We start from the raw sequence: 25,251 nt of genomic DNA, 5'->3' as shown, positions 1-25,251 counted from the left end.
CATTTATTGTCTGAAGGAGACCAACATGCTATACTGAAACCCTGAGTGTGTTTCAAGGCACAATGACTGCAAGACTTGGTCTTGAGCAAGACAGAATCTGATCTCTGGTGTATTGTGTCTGCCTGCACTGGACTGAGCCAGCTCCAGCTCCCTGCAGTAACTGTGAGAGGAGAGGGCAGGCCAACTCAGGGCACTTTGTCAACAAGCAAGATCACTGTAAAATACCAACAGTTCTGTGTGAAAGATCTAGAGGTGACAAATCCTCGGGCACAGCTTCCTTTGGGCTAGTTACAGAATTCTGCAGCATTACCCAATGCCCAGTTCTTCCATGGAGCTAACTTTTGGTCCCCTGGCCATGTAAGGGGAGTTTATGTTGCATTTCTGTCTTGCTCTATGCTGACATTCCTCCCTGAATTCCTGTAATGTCCAGCTGTGCCTTATCTTACTGCTGCATCTTTGCTTGTTCTTGACACTGGGTCAAACAGCTTTGTAGTATCCCCACTCTCGACCCTGCTAAGAACTTTGTGAACTTTAAATGAAGACTCCTAATCTCTCTTTTTGTCAGAAGGGCTAGGGTACCGATTTTGCCTAATGTTTTTTGAATTAATTTGGCTCCCTCTATCGTCCCCATTATTTCTGTTGGACTGTGTTTTCTCTTATATTGTTCTTTTTATTCCAGGATGCTAGGGGCTGCCCACAATCACTTGAGGTTGTTTCCTTTTTCTAGATTCTTACACTGTTCTTAAAAGACTTCTTTACACTTCTTATTCAAGCACAAAAAGCTCTGCTCTCCCACTGCTATTCAACGCTAGGCAGAGACTTGGTGAATACACTATGGCATTTCCTCTTCTTTGATCCATGTGCTCCTTCTCTTCCAAGCCACCTTTGGTTATGAGTTTTCAAAGCCTGCTCTGGCCAGTGTCCTTTCCAAGTATGCTGTATTCTTCCTCTGATAGTTTGTTTTTTTCCTAGGCTGCTGGTAAGACATCCCCTACCACTGATTTTTTTAGCTCAGTATCCAGGACTGGATACTGGCTGCTCACTACCTTCCATATTTACACTCCTCCCCTGTCTTCTGTGCTTTTTCTCATCCTTTCTTCCCAATCTAGCTGAAGGTTGAGTCCTTGTGCCATGTAGAGCCACACTGAGGCTGATGGACCAAATCATATCCTCTTGTTTTCATTGTTCCAGGTCATCTCTGGATTTGTGAGCTCACTTTCCAGAGGGAAAAAAATACCAAACTCAAAGTGCCAAAAGCAAATTTTAAAAAAGGTTGTAGAGTTGCAGGCACTGCATGTCCCCATTCCTGTATGACACATCATTTAATCTAGAAACAAAAAAGAAGGGAGGAGTGTTTTCCACTTTCTCCAGAAACACTGATCTAAAGCTTAAAGGTAATGTTAGGTTGATGGCAGGTAGATCTCTTGTAGCCTGCCTCTGACAGATAATAGACTACTGACAGGCACAGGTCAGTTCCTCACCAGCTGAAATGATATTATCATTAATAAAGATCTCTTTTAAAAGAACTCTTAACTTCCTTGCATTTCCACCACCTGGCTTTAAGCTAAAGCCCGCTGGGCTATGTTCCTATAAACTAGGTTCAGGAGGAACTGCAGCCTTCCCTTGTAAGGAGTCAAAAGCATTTGCAGAGGGACCAAGCAAACCTCAGATTCTGCTCTTACCAGCAGCACATTCTCACAAGGACTTGGCTTTGGGAAGTTCAAGTTTTCCTAATTCAGGGGAAGTGATTTAACAATAGATAAAGTCTAACATTTCTGTTCCTTCAAAACAGAACTTTCGCATTTCTGGCTGTGAGGAGCTTCATCTCCCTTTTCTAGCCTGTCTGAATTTTCCTGCTTCCTTCTCTGTGTTAACCTCCCTCAACAATCTAACACCAGCAAATCTCACTGCCTTTGCTTCTTTTTGCTGAGTTATGAAGTAGAAGACAGACGAGATTTAGCCACCTACTTTCACCCCAAACTAATTCTGCCTTCTAGGATTCTTCTTACTTTGATCCATCTTCAAGTTCCTTGCTCCCTTTTCAATGCCTCCTGAGCAAAGAGGCTTTTGGTTTACATAGCACAGTGGAAAAACATTCCTGAGCAGAGGCTGCAGTATTTAGCTCTGGAAGGTCTGGCTTTGACCCCTGGATCTGTTTTTCCTTCTCAAACAACAAATCAAGGAAACTGAGGCACACACAGTGAAAATGAAGGCACAGATTTTTCTGGGTAGTGGTACAGCTGGAGTCACAGAGGCAGCCAGAGGGATTGCAGATGATGTGTGGAAGCAGACGAGAAATTTCGCTTCTTTTAACTAAACCAGGAGAGTCAAGAGAACAAAAAAAAGCCAAGTTGCATTTTGATAATTACTTTTGAGCCACTAGTTATGATTCCATAAGAAGTAGGGAAAGCAGTGGCACACAAAGGGCTGACATAAGAGGTATGAAAGCCAAGAGGAGTGGTTGAAAGAGAGCAAAACAGATTTGAAATAGAGGACAGCACTACAGTCAAGAGATTGTGCAGGATGAGAGAGACACAAGGGAAGCAGGGGATGAGAGAAACTGGTAAATAATCTGAGAGGGGGAAGTAAATACATCTCCTCCCTAATTAGCAGGGAGTAAGGAAAAGTCTGTAGTCACAAACACTTGTGGAGTGGAAGAAGCTGGATTGCTGTGAGGGAGAGAGAGAGAAAGAGTGGGGAATGTCTGAGAGATGGCAGTCAGGGAGGGATAAGCTGAATAAACCAAGAAATGCACAATGAAGTGTGCATCACCAGGTCTGCTGGTGAGTGGGATGCTGCAGGCGTGCATAAGAAGGTGAGATGAGGAAAGTCGGTCTCAACAGGCTAACAATGTGAAGTTGTAAGTTATCAAGAGAAAAGATGAGGGTGTCAATAAAAAGGAGAGCCAGCAGTTAAGGCAGAGAATAGAAAAGAGATGGGTGGGCGCAGACAACAGCTGTGAAATGGAGGCATGAGAGAGAACAGGGACAGTGCTGGAAAGCGTGGGAGGCAGGAATTGGAAGCAGCAATAGAACAAGAGAAAAGTGGCATTCCCACTGTTTTTGGCATTGTGATGCAGTGAACCAGCTTGCACTGGTCTGTTACTGAAGTCGGATATGTGGTATCAATGAATGATATTATCATTGAAATTATAATAAATGGCTTAAATTTAATGACTTAATAAATGACTTAAACTTCAGCTACCACAAACAGGGCTGCAGGTTTAGCTGGACACAAACACTTCTCTCCAGCTTCGAGTCACCAGAAGGTTTTCCATGGTTCGTGCAGCCTGCATCCTGAGCAGTGTGGGTTTGAGGCTCATCTGCTGAAGAACCTGTTGCTTTGCTAGAATGGACTCTCCAGCTCCTCAGGCACAGACCCAGCTGTTATGTCATGGACACTGCAGTTGTGAAAGACCTGTTTCTTTTGTCTCCTGGATGTATACATTCCATTTGTCCAATGTGAAAGACAACGTGAAGGCAGCCACTCTGAGAACCTGACCTAGCATCTGAAAATCTGATGGATGCTCTCTGTAACATCCCAGATATTTACTCCACAACACTATTTTCAGCTGAACAAACCACTGGAAAGGAGAAATAATTTCACATTACTGAAGTGTAGCCACACTTTCCATGAAGCAAAGCAGCAGTTGCACACATCACCATTGGTTTAGGCAGAAAAAAAAAGGCCTCTTTAGCTTGCATGGACTCTCTTCCTTGAAAAGCATCTCCCTACCGGGAATTTGGCTAGCACGGATGTGGCAAAGCACCCTCCATCACTCTCCTCTCCTGTGTGCTTTACTGAACTACATATCAAACCAACACATCTAAGCCTTAGGTCTCAACAGATTTTCTGCTCCTGACCCATTGGGGCTGAAAACCACAGGTTGTAACTTGATGTTTTGTCCCCTAGAGAGCAATCAACAGGCTAATGATAATTTGTGGCAATGGATTGAAAGCCAGGGAATCTGGATCTTTCCAAGTCTTTCCCCAAAGAGTAGCGGAGAGGGGCCCGCTGCTGCGTGGGGGTTTGTTTGTGGTCATCCACGCTCACAGCTGCTGCCGGGTACATCTGGCAGAGAGATGAGTCAGACACGGGCTGGCTTGAACGGCCACAAAACAAGATGGGGAGCCAGCAATCCGCCCTGGAAACCTCCCTGGGAAGCAGAGTGGAGACACGCACAAGCCCCTACGCTTCTACGCCTCCCCAGGTCTGCTGTCTCTGCTCCTGCTGTCCACGGCTACTCCCCGGGCAGGCAGCAGTATTTCGGCACAAACAAGGAGATGTTGGGCTGTTTCCAGACCAGCAGCTCGCAGCGGTGCTGGTACGTGTGCCGTGTGCTCCAGGCCTGCTTCCTGCAGGCTGCCTCCGAACACCAGCCAGGGGCTCAGTGGGATTCAGCGCCGCAGCCGGAGCTCATTCGGCTCAGGTGCAGCGCACTGTGCTGAGGAGCAAAGCGCTCACAGGCACAGGGAACGGCCCCAGACAAAATGCAGAGGATGCTGCATGGCAGGGCAGTGCTCCATGCATAGCAGCGTCCTCATCAGTCACTCCAGCAGAGGTAGACTATGTTCCTAGAGGGGCATTAAAACACCATTTTACTTTCAAGCCACGACAATTCAGTTCTCTGTTCAACACCTTCTTAGATGGGGATTAGTGCTGTATGAGCAGAGCTGGCAGAGTGGCTGAAGGTCTCTTTGTTGTAAGCAGGGTTTCGTAGCCTGGACCTGAAGAGGTGATGTGAGGGAAAGCTGTATTTCTTGTCTAAAGAAAGGTGCTCTGAGCACCTACTGCACAGAGCAACGTGGCTCCTGTTCAGTGCTGGTGCCAGTGCCGTGCTCCCCGCCGAGGGTTCTGGGCCAGATGCTGCGTTGGTGTAAACCACTCAGGACATACAGATTAGAAATGATCTGGCTGCGTGCACACCAATTCCTGCAGCTGTGGTGGGGCTGGAAAGGCAAAGCCCGTGGTGGTTTCAGCCAACACAGCCTTTCCAAAGCTTCATTTGACACCCACCTGCCAGTTGATTTTCCTGCTATGCTGCTTCTGTGGGGAGTGCAGCTTTCCAGTGCTAACTTGTTGTGACTTCACCAGCATCCATTTCCAACATCACCAATACCTCCACACTTGGCTGCTGCATTTGGCTAGAGAGATATTCAAATCCCATTCCTTCCACAGCAGTCAGCAGAAATGGAAAGTGATTGATCTCTAAATCTTGCGAAGGGTGGGACACCAGGCTGTGCTGATGCACGTGTCTAGAAATAAGGCAGAGCCCCACCGAGGGCTGAGCAGCCATCCAAACATTAGCAGCACTGAGTCATGGTTCCAGCTTTTTCAGTGAATTGCTCTGTGACTGCGAGTAAATCAATTCAGGTATATTTTCCTCATCTATAAAATGGGACTGGTCATATTTCGACACCTCAGGGAAGTTGCAAGACTTAATTAGTTAATGCTAGCGCCTTGTCAGTTCTCATTACCATGGTATCTGTGTTTATCGCTGTGAAATTGTAAAATGCTACTTACATGCTAAACATTATTATTCTGCATGAGGTGGAGCGACTTAATCCAGTTTCTCTGTAAATACCAAGGACAGGGAGTTGACATTCCCAGTATTGGCTTTAGCATGAGGTCTGCCTTCCTTGTAGAAAAATCTCCCTGACATATAACAAAAATAATTTCTTTCCAGATTCCTAATGTAGTTGCTCTTGAAACAGTTAAGCTGCACTATTGCTGGTTTACTTAATTTGGTATGTGTAAATAAATTCACCCAGGATAAACATAATTTAAACTGGTTTAGACACAATGTTGGTTCCAGTGTCAGGGAAACAGAACAAGGTCCACAAAAGACTTTCAAGACCTGTCAAGTCAACTTGGAGGAAAGTGACTGTAGGCAGCTTGAAATGGGGGATGGCTGGCAGATTCATGGACTGAAGGGATTTTAGGTGCCCAGCCTCAAAAAAAAAGAGCTAGTGACTAATCCAGTGAGTCATCTCCAGACCTTTCCCAGAACAGTCCTGCTTGTAACTAGGGAATTTTGAGACACTCAGCTTTTTCTGTCACGGGTTAAGAGAGAGCCTGAATGCCCACAGGAGCACAGTCTTGAACTTACGGGCTGTTAGAAAAGACCTGAGATGCTGAAAGTGGGATGGGGGGGCTGCCTGCACCCCTTCTGGCCCCAGCCTCTCCAGCAGCTGTGTCAGCTGAGGCGGGGGGCCTGGATAGCCAAGGGCTGACAGTAGCCTGGAAGAGACAGGCTGCTCCTCCCACTGCATTTCCACAGGGGCTGGGAAGTGGCTTTACACTTTGCATTTTGCACCTATCACTTTCATCCTCCAAGGCACCAGAAGCACACCCCTGTACCTCAGCCTGGTACTCAGCTCAGAAAATCAGCTCGGTGGCCCCCTTGGGCTGGATGCAGCCACACAATGACAGGGGCTGCTCAGCTCTCTTTGTCACCAGCCCAGTTTAAACCAGCAGTGCAGAAGTGGAAATAAAAGACCTGCTTGCACTGGTAGTGACACTGTCATCCATTGACTCCTCCAGCTGGTTCACTTTCACCAGCTCTCACCAAACACCTGAGGCTCAGCTCCAGAGGTTCCCATGCTAGCAGGATATCAATACAAGCTGCCGGTGCTCCTTACAGTTAGGCAGGAAGGATGCCGTAGGCTCCTGAACAGAGATCTGATAAACAGGTCACAGTCTTGGCCAGAAGAACCTCTAGGTTCCTGTTCCCAGCTCCCCAAACAGCTCTGCCAAGGCACTTCTGCTTTTCCCTGCGTTCAAGATGAGGATCCTGCTGCAAACCACCTGCCTGTGGTGGAACGGCTGCGCCTGTGGAAGCACTGACTTGTTTTAAACCTGTGACCCGATGAAAACACAAGTAAACAGGCAATGGAGAAAAGAGAAATTGGCAAGAGAAGGGCCAGGTGATTTATTCCTTCTTCTGCACTTAATAGCTTTCGAGGTTTGGGTTTCCCACACCCAGCCTTCCTGGTTCACCTTCATGTCTAAGCCTCATTTTCCTGCTGGGAAGAGAGGGATGTATGCCAGCAGCTCTGTCTGCGTGCCCCAGCCCCCAAGATACTGTCTGCCCTGCTAGACCGTGGCACCAGGAAAACCCAACCACTCGAAGTTAATCACCCAGATCAACAATCCAATCTGCAAAGTCCTCAGCACCCAACCATCCTGCCAGTTATCTGAGTGGCCATCTTTCCCTTGCCTGTTCCCAGGGGCCACTCCCAGCAGTGCTGGCAAAATGGGGTGACTTTGCTGGCAGCTGGGTGACCCTACTTTATGCTCTCGTGAGGGCAGAATCTGCCCCCCAAAATGTGGCAGGAGGGCTTTGATTTATATATCCAGAGAAAGCCCCATAGGGAACAGCCGTATGGAAATAAAACCTATTATGCTTTACAATTAGGGAGGGAAAAAGCTTGGGGTTAAAATATGAAGTGGCCAAGCTATTAACCTTCTCGTTTAGAATGAATGGTTACTAAATTACAGGGCACATCTCCTCCCTCCTCCAAAGCGTGGCCTTATGAGGAGCAGCTGAGGGTATTCAGCCTGGAGAAAAAGAGACTCAGTGGGGACACATTATCACCCTCTACAACTACCAGAAAGGAAGTTGTAGCAAGGTGAGTGTTACCTCTTTTTCCAGGTAACAAACGATATAACAAGAGGAAATTGCCTTAAGTCATGCCTCAAGAGGTTTAGATTGGATATTAGGAAAAATTTCTTCACCAAAAGGGTCGTCAAACACTGGAACAGGCTGCCCAGGGAAGTGGCTGTGTCACCAGCACTGGAGACATTTAAGACATGTAGATGTGGCACTAGGGATGTGGCTTGGCAGTGCTGGGTAATGGCTGGGCTTGATGATCATAAAGGTCTTTTCCAGCCTAAATGATGATACTGGTCCACTACCTGAACAAGCAATAAAGCATAATTCATCCTATTCTGAAAATATGATCAAATACTGGCAGTGAGCCACAGTGAGCCTGAGGGTGCTAAGAAACTTAAATCAGAGAACCAGCACATCAGGCAAATAGCAAATCCTCCCACCACCTCTTGTCACCACAAACACCCAGCTAGTGTTTGTGCTCCTACCAGAGACACAAAATGTGCAACCTTACCTAGACTCCATGGGGGCAAAGCTCAGTTTCCACAGGGAAAATGTGCATTTGGAGAGGGAAGGGGATGGAGTTTTCAGAGATCCTATCTTCTAAGAGGCAATGCTGTACATAGATTTTAGCCAGTCCTGGTGGTTAAAAGTCTCCTTGGTAGTGTTTGGGCACAGCGAGAGATGTGGTGGAGAAGTGCCCTCTCACCCACCTCGGGCGGAAGATTTATGGTGCAGAATTTATCAGTTCTCTTTCTGATGCAGAGTCTCTGAACAGCCATCACAACTCTACCCTCATCTTTCCAAAGCAAGTACTTTGTTCAACTCATTTTTCTTTCCCATGAGAGAAGGCTACCATTTGTCTGAAGCAGCATCATGGAAATCAAGTTGAAAGCAAAACCAAGCAAAAATTGATTTAGCAAAACATTCAGATGCCATTACAACAGTGATATTAAACATAAACCAAACAGACAACCAAAATTCCCCTGCAGCCTTTCCAACCCCAACTTTGAAGACCATTCTGGGGAAGACTAACAAACAGAAAGAAAAGCAAAGATGACTTGAAATAAAAGAGAAACCAGCCAAACAAATCCCTTTGATCCAGCTGAGAAAAAAAAAAAATACAGGAGGGAAAGAGCTAACAAAAATAGTATCATTTGGGTTTTTTTTTTAGTGCTGCTAGTATCAGTGATCAGTCTGCCTCAAAATCCCAGTTCTGACAGGGGTCTCCTTCATGCCAGCCTCTACCACTGGCCTTCCCAGCTCCAAATATCCTCCTACCTGCGGGGTGGGGGACACAGAGGAAGGCAGAACTCTGCAGTCCCAAGACTTGGTCAGGGTCAAGTATTTTAGGTACTCCCCATCCTTTTCCTGCTGTTGGCTGCTGCAGCTGCTGTGCCTAATTTCTTTGTAACAGAGAGGGATGGACAGAGGCAGATTTCCTTTCGAGGACTCACCACTGCTCAGTGTTGCACACCAACTCCTGTCTCCAGGCAGAGCTGTTACTCCCATCCTTCCCTCGTCCTTTCCTAGAGAGGTGCTTCTTATGGTTTAGCACCAATTTCCTGAAAATAATAACGAACTTAACAAGGAACCAAACACTTATTTCTATTCTAAACCTTATTCCACCTGCCCATTTAGGGTGAATCCAGCCTGTAAGAGCCTTTACTTAAAGTCTACAAACTGCCTGAGACTGACTGGTTTGTCCCACATGTATGTGTTTTACCCATCGCCTTGGGCTCTATACTGGGGCTTGATGCACAACCACAGCTGAAAAAAAAAACCCAGCTGATCTGAGAAAAACCTTGATCTAGAAGGATGGAAATAGTTGTGTTACAGCACAGGGAATAGTTCTGGTGTTCACTTATGCCTTATGCTGTAACTGTAGCAAAAAACCAGATCTAATTAAGCTGGCAGATGGATTTGCTTAGCTGTTTCTGAAGTTGTGGCTATGAAAGAGCAGATCAGTGTCAAGCCAAACTCTGTCACTGCAGTCATATCCACCGTGCCAGAGGCTCCCTCTCTCCCCACGGAGCCACTACCAGCGAGGCACTCGCAGCACGAGAACAGCTAAAATTGCAGTGCTGTAACAAATATTTGCCCCTCCAAATCTGAGCCGATAGCACCTCCCGGGGAGACTGGGCTCCACAGAGGAGCAGTGTCAGCACACCCAGCCTCCCTGCAGGACATCCCTGCCAGCACCACCACTGTCAGCACCCAAAGGCACCCAGGGCCAGGCTGGCTGGGGCCCTGCTGCCAGGAGGGGCTGGCACAGGGCACAAATCCGCCTCTCACCTCTTTATTCTGGAGCCATGTGGGGGTTAAGGCTCCTTTTCCCAGTTGCAGAGTGACCCAGGTGGGGCTAATGAGTGCTTGCCTTGCTTAGCTAATTAGAGGCGCTGAGAGCAGCAGGCTGCAGTTCTGGGCTGGGGCGCTTGCAGAGGAAAGATAGAGGCTGTGGGGTTTAATTGTAGCTTTTTTTTTTTTTTTTTAAATTTTTCCTTATGGTCAAGTTAGAAACCTCTGGCAGGATAGCACGGCACAGATGGGAAAGAGCAGAGGGAGGAGGCTCCACAGCACACTTCTAATCTGCATCACTCTGTGCTATGAGAAGGAGGCAGGAGTGAAAGATAAGGAAGGCTGGACCATTTGTTCCCACTCCAAGACAGATTTTCAGTGTGTGATCTAAATCCTTCAAAGGCCAGCCTAAGCCTCCCCTCTCCCACAGCTCACCCCTCTGAAGCTGCCCACCACCTCAGTAGAGTGTAGCCCAGCCTGCACTCTGCCCAGGGGCACGCGAAGCTCGGGCGTTCCGTGGGACGCTGCCGGACCCCAAAGCGCTCTGCAGGGGCTTCACCCTCCCTCCCTGCCTGCCATGCATCCTCCTCTCAGTGCTGCTGCCCGAGGATGCTGAAGGAGAGCCTTCCCCAGCAGAAATGCTGGGAGAAACTGAGCAGTTTGCAGCTGCTGGGCTGGGCACTCCTGCCCTCCCGTTTGCGCATCCCAGAGGTTTTTGCCACTGTTCCCAGCCGGCAGCAGCAGGGCAGAGCCTGGGAGTGGGGGGCAGCACTGGTGGGAGGCTCTGCGGCATGGAGCGTGCCCAGCCCAGCTGAAATCGCCTGTTGGGCAAGGTTTGGGGTGCAGGAGCCCAGCTTAGGGGGTGGTGCTTCTCAGGGAGGTAATGGCCAGAGCTGCTAAGGCTGCTCCTGGCCACCCCGCGTGTGGCAGCGGGCTGGCCAGAACGTGACAGCTTGAAGGGATCTGGATTTTATTACAACATCACCTCTATCATAACACACCCAAAGAAGGCCTTCAGCTGCTGAGGAGCCTGCCCTGTGCTCACAGGCTTGACCTCAAAAAGTTGTGGTCTGAGCTCTCTTTTCCTTGCCTACCCCGCCCTTTATGTATAAATTTCAGCTGCTGCTGAAAGGTGTTTCTTTTTCACCTCCCTCTTGCAAGCTTTGTTTCCCTTGCCTCTTTCTAGCTGTTATTTAGTTCCCTTCATGTTGTTTTCCCCTGGCTTTTTCTTTGTTTCTTTCGCAGGAAGCAGCACATCATTATGGCTGGTCTTTCTCTAGGGCTCTCCTAGCCAGGTCATTACTTAGCTGGGGAGATCCAAGGAGGTTTGTGTGGCTGTGAGACCTGTGAAAAAGCAGCTAATCAATTCAGAAAATCATCTGGGTGGTAACCCCACTGTCAGCTTATTTTCTTCCCTTCCACTTAGACATCAAACTGGCTGAAGAGGACTCTGGGGAATGAGGCAGGCGCTGAGAGCTCCTCCTCTGCAGACACATCTGTGTCTTTCATCAGCAGGGCTCAGGGAATACCACTAACTGGAGAGGGGAAAAATCTCTTTGGAGCTGAGAGGCTCGTGGTCTCCATCCTCCTGCTCTGAAGAGACCCTGCCCAATGGGGAAGCAATCATTTGAAAAGTGGCTAATGCGCTAACACTGTTTGGCAGAAACTGTCACATAACAGGCAGAACTGGAGAGCACAGGGACAAAACACACAGCAAAGAGGACCTTAAGTTATGCCAGTGAGCAGCCCCTGGCAGCCAAAACAGCCTACAGTGGCTAAGTGGAGCAGCAATTGCAATAGGACATGCAAATGGCCTTCTGGTGAATGAACTTACTAATTGCTGCACTTTGCTTTCACTCGGTCTTCCTCTGGCTTATGTCTTTGGGGACTGCATCAGAACAGGGAACACTCAGAGCCATAAAGCCTTTACCATGGCCAGTTCTAGTCATTAAAAACAGAGATGCACAGTGCCTTGTACTCTGGGACTCCGTGGTGTCATTCAGCAAAGATAAGTCATATCAGAAAGGCATTCTCTATCAGGCCAGCTGGCCCTCTGAAGGGGGAGTGTGCATGCTTGGGTCATAGAGCCACAGAATGGTTTGTGCTGGGAGGGGCCTTTAAAGGTTGTTGAGCTCCAGCTGCCCTGCAATGAGAATGGAGACCTTCAGCTGCATCATGTTGCTCAGAGCCCAATCCAACCTGACCCTGCATGTTTCCAGCGATGGGGAATCAACAACTTCTATGTGCAACCTGCTCCAGTGTTTCACCACCCTCACTGTAAAAAAAAAAAAATTGCTCCTTATTATCTAGTCTAAATCTAGTCTCACTTAGTTTAAAACCAGTACTGCTTGTCCCACCACAACATACCCCACTAAAAATGTGTCCTATCTTTAGCTTTCTTTTAAAAACCTATTTCAGTACTAAAAGGCCACCGTAACTTCTCCCTAGAGCCTTCTCCAGGCTGAATAATCCCAATTCAATAATTCCTTAGAGGAGTTCTGTCCTGCTGATCATCTTGCACAGCCCCCAGGGTGTGGCCCTCATTCCACCAAGTCTCGCTGCCATCAAAAGCCCCACTGTGGGAACTGGCCAAAACTTCCAGCCCAGGGCATTGCCAACCACAGCAGCCAACAGCCACCCCCAGCCCCCCAAACCTTCTTCCATCCCATGAGGGACTGGGGAGGGTGTTGGGGCCAGACTGGGACACGGGGAGCCTTACATTCCATCCCAGGGGACCCCAATCAGAGGGCCAGAGCCAGCACCCCCAGAGTCCTTAGCAGCCACCTGCCATAAGAACCAACCCTCCACTGTGTATCAACAAGGATTTTGTCCCCACATCCTAAGAAAGGTGGGGAGGGAAGAATGGGATTTTTTCTCCTTTGGACTGAAATGATTGAACCTATGTAGGTTGCTGTTCTGTTTTACTTACATGCAAGATGTCCTTAAGCAAATGTCTTTTCTATAAAGCAAGGAATACTCACGCATAGCCAGGCTTTCTCTATTTTCCATGCACAGTACAGTGGTTTTGTATTTATTTAGCAAGAATACCGAACCCTCTGCAAAGACTTGCAGTAAGTTCAGAATGGGAGAACAGCCTGAATTTGAGGTTTCCTTCCCTCTGCAGGGTTAAGTCACATCCTTAGGTCTCCTTTTAGAAAGCTAACAAACCATGTTAGAAGAAAGAGAAAATTCTTTAATGGAGAAGCCTTGCACTCAAGAGCACACAACACTGACCCAGGCCACAGTTCAATTCTTGGGCTCATTTTCTGCAGAAACACAGACAGCTGCACACCTTTTTTCCTGTTAGAAGCAAACTCTGATGCTCTTCACAGCCAGACAACTTTGACAAAGGATCTCAGACATAAATGAAAGGCTTTAATGTTTGTGAAGAGTGAATTAGTGCAAACAAATTCCTTGAAACTACTGTTTTAAAAAAACCCACCTCAAATAGAGGGAGAAAGCAGGAAGCTCAACTACCTTTAAAGACAATGCCATCCTACAGAGCAAGTTCTGTATAAAATCAAGATGTGCATTTGCTTCCTTTGGTGTTTCCAGCACTTAAAATAAAATAAAACTTTTATCCTATTATATTTTAAACCATGGCTGTCAGCAGAAAAACAGTTCTTGCCTTATTTCCTCTATTTTACCAACATGAAATGTTCTACCCATGGATTTGGCCAGTAGTCTGGAAAATGTCAAGGTTAGGAAAGGCTGAGCTTCATTTGCTTTTCACAGATCTGAGTAATGAATTGTTCATTTTAAAGTATTGTTCTAGCTTGAAAAGCAAGTCTGTAGTGCTGGCATCATAGGGTTCCACATCTGTCTCTTAGTTGCTCTGGACTACGTTGGCTCGATTTATTAAACAGGGAGGGTTTTTTATGTTCTGCAACCCTGCAAACTAAACAGGAGGCCTGAGGCTTTAGTGGGGTTTTCCTCTTCACATGCACTTATCAGCGTGGCAAATTTTGCTCACTAACACTTCAGATCAATCTCCTGCCTTGGCGTTGCTTTTGCAAGAACACTGGATGAACCCAAAGCGCGGGAAAGGTAAGAGCATCAAGAACTTATTTTTGACACTAGACAGAGTACTTACTTATAATTCTGAATGCAAATAGGAAGCAGAACCCCGCAGTAAAAACAAAAGCAGAGTCTCCAGACAGAGTTGGGTAAAAGTCATTGTGGTTGCAGCTTGATAAAACTCCATGAAAGAATGAGCAGCTCAAAAAGATTCACTGGGAACTCATCTCTGTGTTTCATTGTGTGAAAACCAGAGATCTTCAATTACATTAGAAATCATATGAGGGCAATTGGAGGCAATCCCTTTTCACACTGTGCACATTTACCTATGGAATGTGCTTCTGCCATGTGTGATGGAGCCCAGGGGTCTCAGCAGGATTCGGAAAAGAGTTCAGCAGGTCTCAAACATTTTTATAGGCAATATTAAAAGCTATAATTAAAGTAACAAAGGCTGGTAGTGATGTAAGCCCTGCTTGCCAAAGCTGAATTCAACCTTTCCCAGTGGAGCTTGGGAAGCGTTTCATCAGTAGGGATGTTCCCCTGCTCGTACCTACTGAAGATTTTTGTGTCCCTGCCCATGATGCTGATGCCTGGCAAAAACAGAGATCTAGCAGAGAGCAAGAGTTAGTCTTACCTAACACAAATTGATTTTTCTATTTTATTTAAACCGCTGAGCATCAAATATGCCCACTGTAATCCTGACCAGTCCTAAGGACAATGCAAGGTTGGAGGGGTGGTGTCCACAGAGTCCTGACTCCCATAAGGGCTCGTGTTGGGCACTCATGAAAAGGTGCAAAAAAATCCTTTGCCTTAAACAAATGTCTTGGGGCAGCGGGTTCCACAGCTTATCTACTTAGGTGGGAAGCAGACAGGCAAACTTTCTTCTTATTAATTTCTCCCAGGGGCTGATTTCACTGGCCATGCTGCAGCAGTGGCACTTCCAAAGAGAAAGCTGCTGAATGTTTTCTCTCTAGAAGTGCTTCACCCGTTTGAACACCCCTGCAGTGTGCACACACCGGCTGCAGCTGCTGAAGGGCTGCCGGCCCAGTGACACCATTCCCCTGGGCTGGAACGGAGACTAAGGGTTTCTCAGCAGCCAGAAAGGGCCCAGCCTGGTGTCTGCTTGATTGTGTGAGAACCACTGGAGTTACCCCACCACATCCACACTCTCAGTGGTTTCCACACAAGCGATAGCCTGTGGCAAGTGCTGCCAAGTACAGCAAAGGAGTGAAGGAGGAGAAGAGCAGCCCCCAGCCACAGCAGGACCTCAGGGCAAGCACGAGGGTTGCAGCCTAAGCAAGCCTAACAACAAGTGTGAGCCCGCCTGAGCCAGGTGTATTTAGCTCCTTCCAAGGTTTCCACTTGTTTCCTGGCCACTGCACACAGCTTGAGTGGCCCCGTGGCTGCTGTGGGGCTGGAGCCTTGCAGGAGGAGGGTGCAAGCGCTAGAGGCGAAGCACTGAGCATCCCTGGGGTGGCTGTGCTGGGATTTGCAGGGGGATATATTGGAGGTGGGGAGCAGGTGGCACAGTGCTGAGCTGCTCAGCTGTCGTGTGGCTGGAGAGGGACGGACGCAGCTGGGTGAGGGAAGGGAAGGGAAGAGCTCGAGGTCTGGCAGTCCTTCTGCTTTACAGGGCTGTGGCCGGCAAAGGAACAGCAGAAAGGGTTCCAGCTGGGATGCAGGGCCCCGTGTGGCTTTGATCCCGGGAGGGGTAGTGCCACGAAGCGCCCTGGAAGGGGTGAGATGTGCACACACAGGCTCTGTGACAGCCTCACCCCGGGCGGCGCTGCTTTGTGCTGGGTGAGTACCCTGGCAGCAGCCCCTGCTGTGTGCCAGCAGGGGCCTTGGCAGTGCTCTCTGGGGCATAGATTTATATCTGCTCATGCAAATAACCTGGAAGTGTCCCCCGGAGTGGGACAGCTGGTCCCCGGTAGCGCTTTTGGGAGCATTCTTTATGTGCCCATGTAAGTACCCTGGCAATCTCTTTTGGGCTCGCCAGCAGGGGCCCTGGCAGAGGCCAGGAGCAGCGTCCCGGTGGCTGAAGCCAAGCCAGCTGAAGCTTTCCAGCAGCAAAGCTTTCTTCTGTCCCGAACAAAGAACCAATGTGGCCAGCATTATCGATTTGTTTCGTGACTCGCCGCTTTTAGCGTGGCAGGAAAAGACCAAGAGGAGTTTTAATTTGTCCAAATGGTTTTAGACAAGGTTAATAAAACTCATTGATAAATGGCGCTTTTCATTAAGTTTTAATTACAGTGTCATTTCAACAGGCTGGACGTGCGTAGTTGTGGCGTTTGATTTTCCCATTTAAGGTGATGCCTCAGCAAAGCTGGTGGTGCTTTTTTTTTTGTCATTTAAGGTGCGCTTCCCTGAGTTCAGTGATTAATTTCCATTGTGGACCAAGGAGCTGCCAGGCTGCTGGAGAGCCTGACTGCCTCAGTGAATTCCCTTTGGCCCCCATCCCATGCTGGGAATTACAGCTATTTAGTCTAAAATCTCTGAACCTAGCACACTTTTGTACCTTGATACATCATCATCTTGGTCCAGAAAGGGTGCTGGTGGCTGCTAGCCATCTCTCCTCCTCAGGGACTGGTGAGGATGCTGAGTGTTTCCTGTTGTCTCCCAGAAGTGGGTTTCGAACACCTGAAAGAGATGCAGACAGGATCTGGTTCAGGTCAACTCATAGCAGGGTGAACAAACAGAAAATACCAGAACCACTGGTCAGTTAGAAGCTCAGTTTGGCCGATAGTTCTCCCTCTCCAGAAAATGTGAATACTGTTTTACCTTAAGAAGGACTGTGTACACACATATTATCCCTCCTGTGCACTGCACTGACTTCTGTCCCCAGCTCGGTTTCAAAACTTTGTTAAAACAGTCATTTTTAAGCAGTTTACAATTTCACTATTTGCTCCCTTTCTTAACAGCAAATTTCCACATTCTTTCCATGTAATCATTATAAAAGTGGAGAAGTTCACTGCTGCAGAAGGCAGAGGGTTGTCTGGTAAAGACCTTTTACTTTAAAATGCCCACTGCTGTTACCATCAGCATTTGAGGAGCTGTGGTGCTTCAGCTGGGGATTGGCAGCAGATTATATTCATCCCTTGCATCTCCACCTGCCTTCAGAAGGCTCACACAGCATGGTAGCTAGAGTCAGGCTTCTGACATCATCCCCTGGGGCTTTGACTGCCTGGGTTCAGGGATGACTTAGATAATCACACAAGTGCCTGATGTCGAAGAGAGCTCTGCAAGAAAGCTCTGCTAAAAAGCCCTGGTGAGGGCCTGTCAGGCTGCTCACTAGCCAAGGCTCTTGCCCTTGCTCCCCAGCTGGGCTACCTTGCACCTACAGCTGTGCCATGTACCCTGTTTATGTGGACCTTGGCCTGTGGACTTCAGTCCCTGAGCTGACCCGGGATCTGTCTCGTCACCGTGGACTGGCCTGGCAGTCACTGGGCTGTGGCTGAGCCTGACTGCCATCACCAGATCTGCTCTGCTCTTCTTGCTTGGGTACTCTGTGGCTGCACCTCTGCCGGTTTGGCCACTGCCCCACGCCTGCCTTCTGCCATCCCCAGCTCCAGGCTCACCTTCCTCCATGGAGCCAGCCCTCGCAGGTGACACGCTGACTGATGCCTGCATCCCTGATGGTACCTGTAATTTTGCCTGGATTGTCACCAGCAGAGTGAAACCACAGCAGGAAATAGTCACCCTGTGTCTGCAGAGGACATATAGGTCAGGCAGAATAGAAAGGAAGAAGCTCTCCCATATTATAATTCAAAGCAGCAATGGGCAGCAGCATTCCCGTACCCATGTGCCACATACCAAAATCTGAATGTGTGCTACAGCAGGGAAGAATGTTCCACACACTGAAGGAGGCCATGGGAAAGGGGAATTTCAGGCAGATGGTGAGCCTAGAGGAAAAGGAGACTCAGAGGTGACCTTATCACTCTCTACAACTCCCTGAAAGGTGGCTGTGCTCAGGTGGGGTCGGTCTCTGTCTCCAGGCAGCACTGACAGAACCAGAGGACACAGCCTCAAGCTGCACCAAGGGAAATGCAGGTTGGATATTAGGAAAAAGTTTTTCATGGAAAGAGTGATAAAGTTCTGGAATGGCCTGCCTGGGGAGTGGTGGAGTCACCATCCCTGGATGTGTTTAAGAAAAGACTGGATGTAGCACTGGGTGCCAGGGTTTAGTTGAGGTGTTAGGGTAGGGGTTGGACTCAATGATCTTTGAGGTCTCTTCCAACCTAATCATTCTGTGAATTCTGTGAATAATGGCTCCCCAACATGCCACCCTGGAGGGGGCTGTGCTGGGTGTGGACTGGGATGCCAGGGTGAGCTGGGCCCTGCAGCTGTGCTGGCTCCCACAGCTGGTGGTTCCACGAGGACCTCGCGGCAGCACGGCCGCACAGAGCCACTCTCAGAGCCGTCAGTGAGGTTCAAGAGACAGGGCTTGCTCACCAGTACTAGAAGAAGGTAGACTTGAGCTCTTTGTTCCTAGGATGGGCTAAAAAGTATTTGTATTCTCGTGGCTACCAAAACACATGGGCTGTTTGGGTCAAAGACCCCACAAGCCTCCTTAAAGTGTCTGTCTGTGCCTGAACTTTGTGAGTTCAGTGATCTCATTGCAGCTTGCTGCTGAAGGTCCTGTAAAAGTGGCCCTGGCTGTGTGCTCCATGCCTTTGTCACCCTGTTAGGGTGGGTGCCCTGAGGACTTGGCTGCTTGCTGTGGTGAGGCAGGCAGTGCTGCAGTGCTCTAGGGGAAGAGCATCTCTTGGGGAGATGCAGCGATTTAGCCGAAGGTAAGATCGTACCCTTACCTGCAGGGTAAGGCTGGGAGGTGCCAGGGGACGGGAGTGAGTTGGGCTGGGCTGAAATTGAAATGCCTCTGAAGAACAGGATGAACAAGTCTAGGCATGCCAGAAATGCCCTGAGCTTTGTCTGTAAGGATCACAAGTGGCTGGGCTCTGCTGTTCAGGGTGTACCCTGGGCAGGTGGCTGGTGCTGGGATGAGCACCCTTCGCCTTGCTTTAAACTCTGTTGCTCAGGTGTTGCCATAGCTGAGAGCAATACAAATCCCTGCAGAGCAAAACCCCGCCTAAGGAGCTTGGGGGAATGAGGTTTTGCTGGCAGGGCTGCTATTGCTGACTGGCTTGAAGCCAGTGTCTGCATTTGCAGCATGGTGTATGGAGGCACCTCTAAAGGGAACTGTGCAGAAGCCTTGTTTTGACATCTCAAGGCTTTAATAAAGTTTGGAGATTTGCCTAGGCGGGATGAAGCTTGGCTACAACACAGGCACTTTCGGCCAGTCATGTCTTAACCCAAATACTCCTCACTACCGTTAATTTTTTGGTATAAACCCATTCTAAATGCTGACTTGCTTGTCTCACGCACAGGAGGAAAAGAAACGGTACAAAATGGGGTGACTCCTGAGCAGCTGAAGGTCGGGTGTATCTGCTGAAGTGCTCCCCAGCCTTTGCTATCCTCTCTTGCAAAATATTTCTGGAGCCTTAAAGTATAAGATAGAGCCATAGCTCTGGGATGCAGTGTAGAATGTCTCTTCTGGTGAGCCTTCCATAAGAGGCTGGGGTCAGAGAGAGAGGGAAACATGGTGCAGTGTCACTGCAAGGCCTTGTACTTTTTACTGATTGGGCTTGAAGCGTGTGTGATGGTGGAGCCGTGTGGGTGATGCAGACACAGAGAAATGGAGGGGCACTGAGATGAGGAGATGGTTGACATGCAGACACAGGATGTCCTGGCAGAGGTCACGGGGATGCTCACAGCTGCAGTGACCAAGATGAACTCGGATCCTCTGTGTCAAGGTGTGCTGGACCCCTGGGACAGAGGTGGAGGGATTAGGACAGAGACGTGGTGGGCTTTTGGTTCTGTCTGGGGAAGTCGGGTGGGTGGAGTAGGAGGATGGGAGTGAGGAGGATGTTTATATGGAATAGAGCTCCTAGGAACAGAAATTTTGCCTGCTCTTATGCTAGGGCAAATCCCTCCAAAAACACACTAACCCCTGTGTATCCATCCCCCAGCACAGCCTAGGGATGGATAGACACCATAGGTCAGGCAGGAAACCTGATGTGACTAACACAAAAAGCAAGAAAACACTTCCCATGGTAGCACTGGGCTTCCACCCTCCCTAAAGTCATCTCCCAGAGAGAGATTCAAGTACACTTGCTAATCCAGGATGTTTTGGTCGCCTAGTTTGCTCTCATTTTTGTCCCTGAGGGTAGGAGAGGAAGAGAATACAAGAATACAAATAATAAACTTGAGGCTCTGGGAATCTTTGCACAGAGGGCTTGGTGACAGCTTGGGACCTGCCTTGGATGGCACTGAGCCCCTTTCCCAAATACCCACTGCTCTCAGCTCGTGCCCTGGGAGCCCTTGGCAGGCTGCTGTTTGCCCCCAAAGCAAAGGGGTGTTAATACATACCGGCTCACTTGGTTTTGTACTTCCCCTTCCCAGACCTCCAGGGTGGGGTGACAGCAGCAGGGAATTCGGGTGGGCACCTGTGGAGGGTTGGAAGGAAACGATGCCGTTTCACTCATTTATTTGCATGCTAAGCCCCAGCAGCAGCAGTGACAGCCGGGTGTGTGCGCTGACTGCTGAGCCCCTCCCGTTAGAGGACAAATGCTGATGGAGCTGTTCGGCTCCTGGAGCTCCGAGCCCCGCTGTTGTGAGCAAGGTTTGGGCTTTTGCAGGTGTGCTGGGAATAGCCCAAAGCGCCTTGACTTGGTTGCTGGTCAGAGGAATTCATGGCTATTATATCTGGGAGCCAGGCAATGATTACAAATCAATGACTCCACTCCCAGAGTGATTCATCAGTAACCTGGGAATTTAGCCCTTTCCCTGGCTCTCTCCATCAGCAGCTCCTGCTCCTGCAGCATCTCAAGTGTCTTATTCATTTTAAATCGTTGCATAGTTATGGATGTAGCTGAGCAGGAGTGGAAGGACAGATGCACTGAGACATTCTTGGGCAGTTAAGGGGAGGGAGGGCTTTGGAAGGGGCATGGGGCACCTTGAGGATGAGCAGAGCTTGGCTGTAGACTGGGGAGCAATGCTGCCAGGGCACACCAGCAGTCTCTCTGCTGTAGGGCTCCCAGTGATGTCCCCGCTGGGCTGGGAAATGGCCCATGTTTTTGCCTGGCTGGGACTGAAAGAAATAAAAATACCAACCTGTGCCCAGCCAGACCAAAGCAGGGGTTATTTAGTGGTCCAGTGGGGAGGTTTTAATGATCCCAGACATCCCAGGACAGTCTATTCTTAATTATAATTTATAGCACTAAGCACTGTTACGTGTTCTTAGCATTTTGCAGGCATTAACCAGAGACTGGGACTGCTTCAGAGCAGCGACTGGCACTGTGGTCTCACCCAGCAGAGGCAGGAACTCTCCACAGCCTGCCCTCACTCACCTGTGCACCTGCCCACCTCTGGCTGTTTTCCTGCCCCTTGTCCCATCTCATGGTTTCCCTCTCCAAACTAGACTATGTCTCTCATGCAGACTTGCTTTACAACAGCTGCTGGCCCAGGGACCACGGCTTTTGCACCAGCAAATACAGCAAATAACCATCACAGCTAGGCAGGGAATCGGTTCCATTGCACAAATGAGGCAGCTGGCACAGAAAGAATAGCTAACTGGTGAGCTAGGAACACATTTCCCTGCTCCAGTCTTCTCTTCCCGGCCTTACAGTGATATTTCCAGAAAGTAGCTTAGATTTCAACATGTTCAGAGAGGCTAGGAAGGTAAAAGGCAGCCCCACCCTCTGTGCTCTCAGAAATGCTCCTTGGTTTGCATTTGGCTCACACAAAAATGGGTGTCCCCACAGAGAAAACACAGCCAGGTCTGCATCACCCCTAGGTCTTGCCTCTGCTGGATTTATCTCTGTAGCTTTTGCTGTCACCTACACACGCTGCCAGGCTTTAGCTGGGGCTGGGAGCTGCGGTGGCACACTGCAAGCTGACCCTCCACAGCAGCAGGAGGGACTGTGCAGGGCCTGAGCTGAAAGATGAAGTGAGAAACACACATCTGCAAGCCTGTTGCTGCTGCCTCTGTGGTCCTTCCCCCTTCCTGCAGCCCCAGAGCTGCCCATGCTCCCCCGTGCATGGCTGCTGCTGCTCCAGGAACGGGGTGGTGGGAGAGCCCGTGGCCACAGCTGGGGAGATGCAGGAGGGAGAGGTGGGGAAACGCTCTGGGAACGGTACCTGAGACCTTCAAGAGGCTCAAAAGGTTTGAAGGAAAGCGGTTCACACGTGGAACTGAAACTGGAGCTGGGGGAACTCGCTGTGAGCACTCAGTGCTGGCCACCAGCTATTTAAAGCTTCAGATGCATCTGAGGTGCAGCTGGGCATAAAGAAGGGGCACGCCTGCAGCTTGCACAGACACAGCCAGGACAGGGGCTTTGGAACACTGCTGGGCACAGCTGCAGCAGCTGAGAGGTCAGCAGGGGCTAGGAACCACCCCAGAAACCAAGGAAAAGCTGGGCTGTTTGATGAAGGAGCAGGGCACGCCTGGCTAAACAGCAGGTGGGACCAGAGCCAGGAGCTGAAGACTATTCCAGGGGCCACACAAGACTGGACAGGAACTGCAATCATGCTCCTGTGGACAGACACAGAGCTATTGCAAAACCTCCAAACAGGCTACTTGGTTCTCGGGAAGAATGCAAAGAAGCTGAGAGATGTGTTGGTGTGGAAATGACAACTGTAACATTCCTTGTTAGTCCTTGAGATGGGCCAAGTCTTCCTATACCATGCCTCAGTTCCCAGGGAATTCTGAAGCCAGGGTCTTGGCTGCCTGCAGGCACTAGATGAACCCAATCGTCCCCCAGATGGGGCTCCTGGTTGTCCTCTTCTCCCTCTTTCCACCTTTTATGTCCACACAGATCCCACCTAAAAGCAGCTGTGGTCCCATTTCACCAGGATTTTTTATTTTCAGAGCACGCACCACGTTTTAATAGAGAGCAAAGCCTCTCAAACACCTGCTTATTTCCTAGTCCAACCCTTGCAACCTCTGTACAAAACTCTCCTGGCAACGTCTGCAGTTGTTTATGTGGAAAAGCCCCATCAAAGAAGCGTTTGAGCACCGGACTTTGGTTTTTAAAACGTGATTTGAAAGGATGAACCACTTCAAATCTCTGAGGCCCTCTGGCAGGCATTCCCAAGACCCCCGCCTGGCTGTAAGCTATTTGAGATCCCTCACACAGCATTTTAACCCCCCTCAGTGCTCCACAGTGGGAACCTGTCTCTAGCACCCAATTGCTCACTACAGAGCCAGTTTTCCAACTGCCTGGGCCGAATTTGGTTTTACGGAACTAATGCTAGGCTTTACTACTACAAGAAAATTAAAGCAGTTCCCTTCCTTCTGGGATATTGTTCCCTTGAAGGTATTTGGAGGCAGAACTCTTGTCCCTACTGAACCATCCCTTTTCACTCCATGCACTTCCCTCCTCAAACCTCCCATCCTTGAGCTGCTTTCATCAACCAATAGTTGCTGCTAAGCATGTTTGGGTCATCTTTCCACTCCACTGATCTCCCATTTGGGGAGCAGGATCACCTAGAGACTCAAGGAATACCCATCCTGCTGAGGGGCAGGCAAGGGGGGCACAGCCACCCTCTGGACAGGCTGCCATGGACAGGGCTTAGGAAGGATTTGGGATCCCTGGCTGATCTCTGCATGGATGCTGGGACTGATCTTAGTGACAGCAGAGAGTGAAGGGACCAGGAGAGGAGGAAAAGCTGGCAGGTTCCCAGCTGGCTGGGACACTCAGGGAGGGGAGGGTGGGCAGCCTGAACACCCTGCTTTCGGTCTATTGTGCCAGCTAATGAAATTTAAGATATTATTGACCAGACTCTACTGTCTCTGCCTCAAAAACAATCGTTGTGACTACTGTGGGTTGTTTTCAATAATTCTTAACTTATAAAAACAAAAAGAAAGGTCTTGTATTTAAAATTATTAAATTTTTTCGACTAAATTAAACTAAATGGACTTTGTTCTCCCCTGGAAGCTGCTTATGTAATGTCTGTTTCAAGTAGTTTAAAACTCAGTCCGTTTAACTGTGCGAAATAAAATGCTGAAATTACTGTATTTGTTGTGATTTTTTTTTTTTTTTAAATAAATCCATCCCCCCTCCACCTGACTTGCTTCCCAGGCTCCAGCTCTGCCCTGCGTGTCTCAGGGCAGCCGGCTGGATTGATGCCTGCCCCACTCACAGAGCTGGCAGAGACTGGGCAAGACCATCTCGGGGTACAAACTGCTGTTTTCTCAGGTGTAAAATCAGCAGCGAGCAGAGCTCGCCGTGTGGCTGGCATTCAGCGCTCTGTATGTATCGCATATGCCCTAATGTATCGCACTAGAGCTGGACATCCAAGCTCCTGTGTGCTCCTGGGGCAGCGAGCAGGCTTTTGGCAGTCTCCCTGCGCCAGGAGCGCGCCTCTCCCAGGGCGTTTCAAAGCCGCAAGTGCCCGCCAGGGAACGCGGCACGGCTGCACAGACAAGCCCCCAGAGATGCCCTCGCTGCCAGGCAGCGATGGGTTAAAGAGCCGGGGGGTTCCCCTGAGCCACCCCGCTTTTTTGGCAGCCCGGCTCTTCAGCCGCTGCCCGGGCGGCCGCGTCCCACTTTCTCATAACCTCCCCTGCCTCCTCCTCCTCCTTATATATTCATGAAGCAGCGCAGCTGGGCTGAAATAAAAGCTGGGCGAGCCGGGGCGGCTGCACAGGAAGAGGAACTCCGTGTGCCTGGCTCCGCACGGCCGGGACGGACCCCGCTCTTTATCCTTATCCTTCCGCGGGCTGGGACAGCGCTGGCTCGCAGGAGGCAGAGCCGCTCCGCGCTCGCTCTGGATGCCAGGAGGAGGAGAGTTGACAGTAAGTGAGTCTGTCTCACCACGGTTAAGATGACACTTCCTTGGGGATGTTTCCTTTTCTAAGCTCAGAGCCAGGCCTGGTAGGGGGCTGCATCGCTCTGTTTGCTCCCCAGCATGCCTTCAACCCCCAGGACCCCATAAAGGGGCTGGGGATGTCTTCCTGGACCTCCAGGTGGAGGAGAGGCTGGAAGGAGAAGACATGTGCACAAGCAGGGCCTTTCTATGTAATTCACATAGGCTTATTTCAAAATATTGAGCCCTTCTCCAGCCTGTTTTGCTCTTGAGAGATTGGCACGGAGGGTCACTAAAGCCTGGCGTTGAAGGATTATATTGCAGTTGTGCTTTTTTGGGGGGGAGGGAGAGCTCAGAGTTCACATGTGCCTGTCTCCTGTGATCTCTTACTACTCCCATGGTCTCACTTCCGTCCCCTTTCCCCTGGGATTGCAAGGAAAGGACCCACCTCTGTT

General features: G+C 49.4%; 1 long non-coding RNA gene across 6 annotated transcripts; it reads right to left on the bottom strand.

Moving 5' to 3' along the window:
* Positions 1 to 4,807: 4,807 nt before the first annotated feature.
* Positions 4,808 to 16,560, bottom strand: LOC137474845 (uncharacterized). Of its 6 annotated transcripts, none has more exons than XR_010999525.1 (4): positions 16,446 to 16,560; positions 9,070 to 9,177; positions 8,127 to 8,475; positions 4,808 to 7,022 (listed from the first exon to the last, which is right to left on the bottom strand). It is a non-coding gene; the product is annotated as an uncharacterized lncRNA (long non-coding RNA). The 6 variants fall into 6 exon arrangements; XR_010999524.1 differs by lacking the exon at positions 16,446 to 16,560 and adding an exon at positions 9,908 to 10,335; XR_010999527.1 differs by lacking the exons at positions 8,127 to 8,475; positions 16,446 to 16,560 and adding an exon at positions 9,908 to 10,313 and having other exon boundaries at positions 4,808 to 6,858.
* Between the last annotated feature and the right edge of the window lie 8,691 nt (positions 16,561 to 25,251).

This window comes from Anomalospiza imberbis, chromosome 5 (genome assembly GCF_031753505.1).
Source record: "Anomalospiza imberbis isolate Cuckoo-Finch-1a 21T00152 chromosome 5, ASM3175350v1, whole genome shotgun sequence".
NCBI lineage: Eukaryota > Metazoa > Chordata > Aves > Passeriformes > Viduidae > Anomalospiza > Anomalospiza imberbis.
This window is presented reverse-complemented; position numbering and strand designations above follow the sequence as displayed.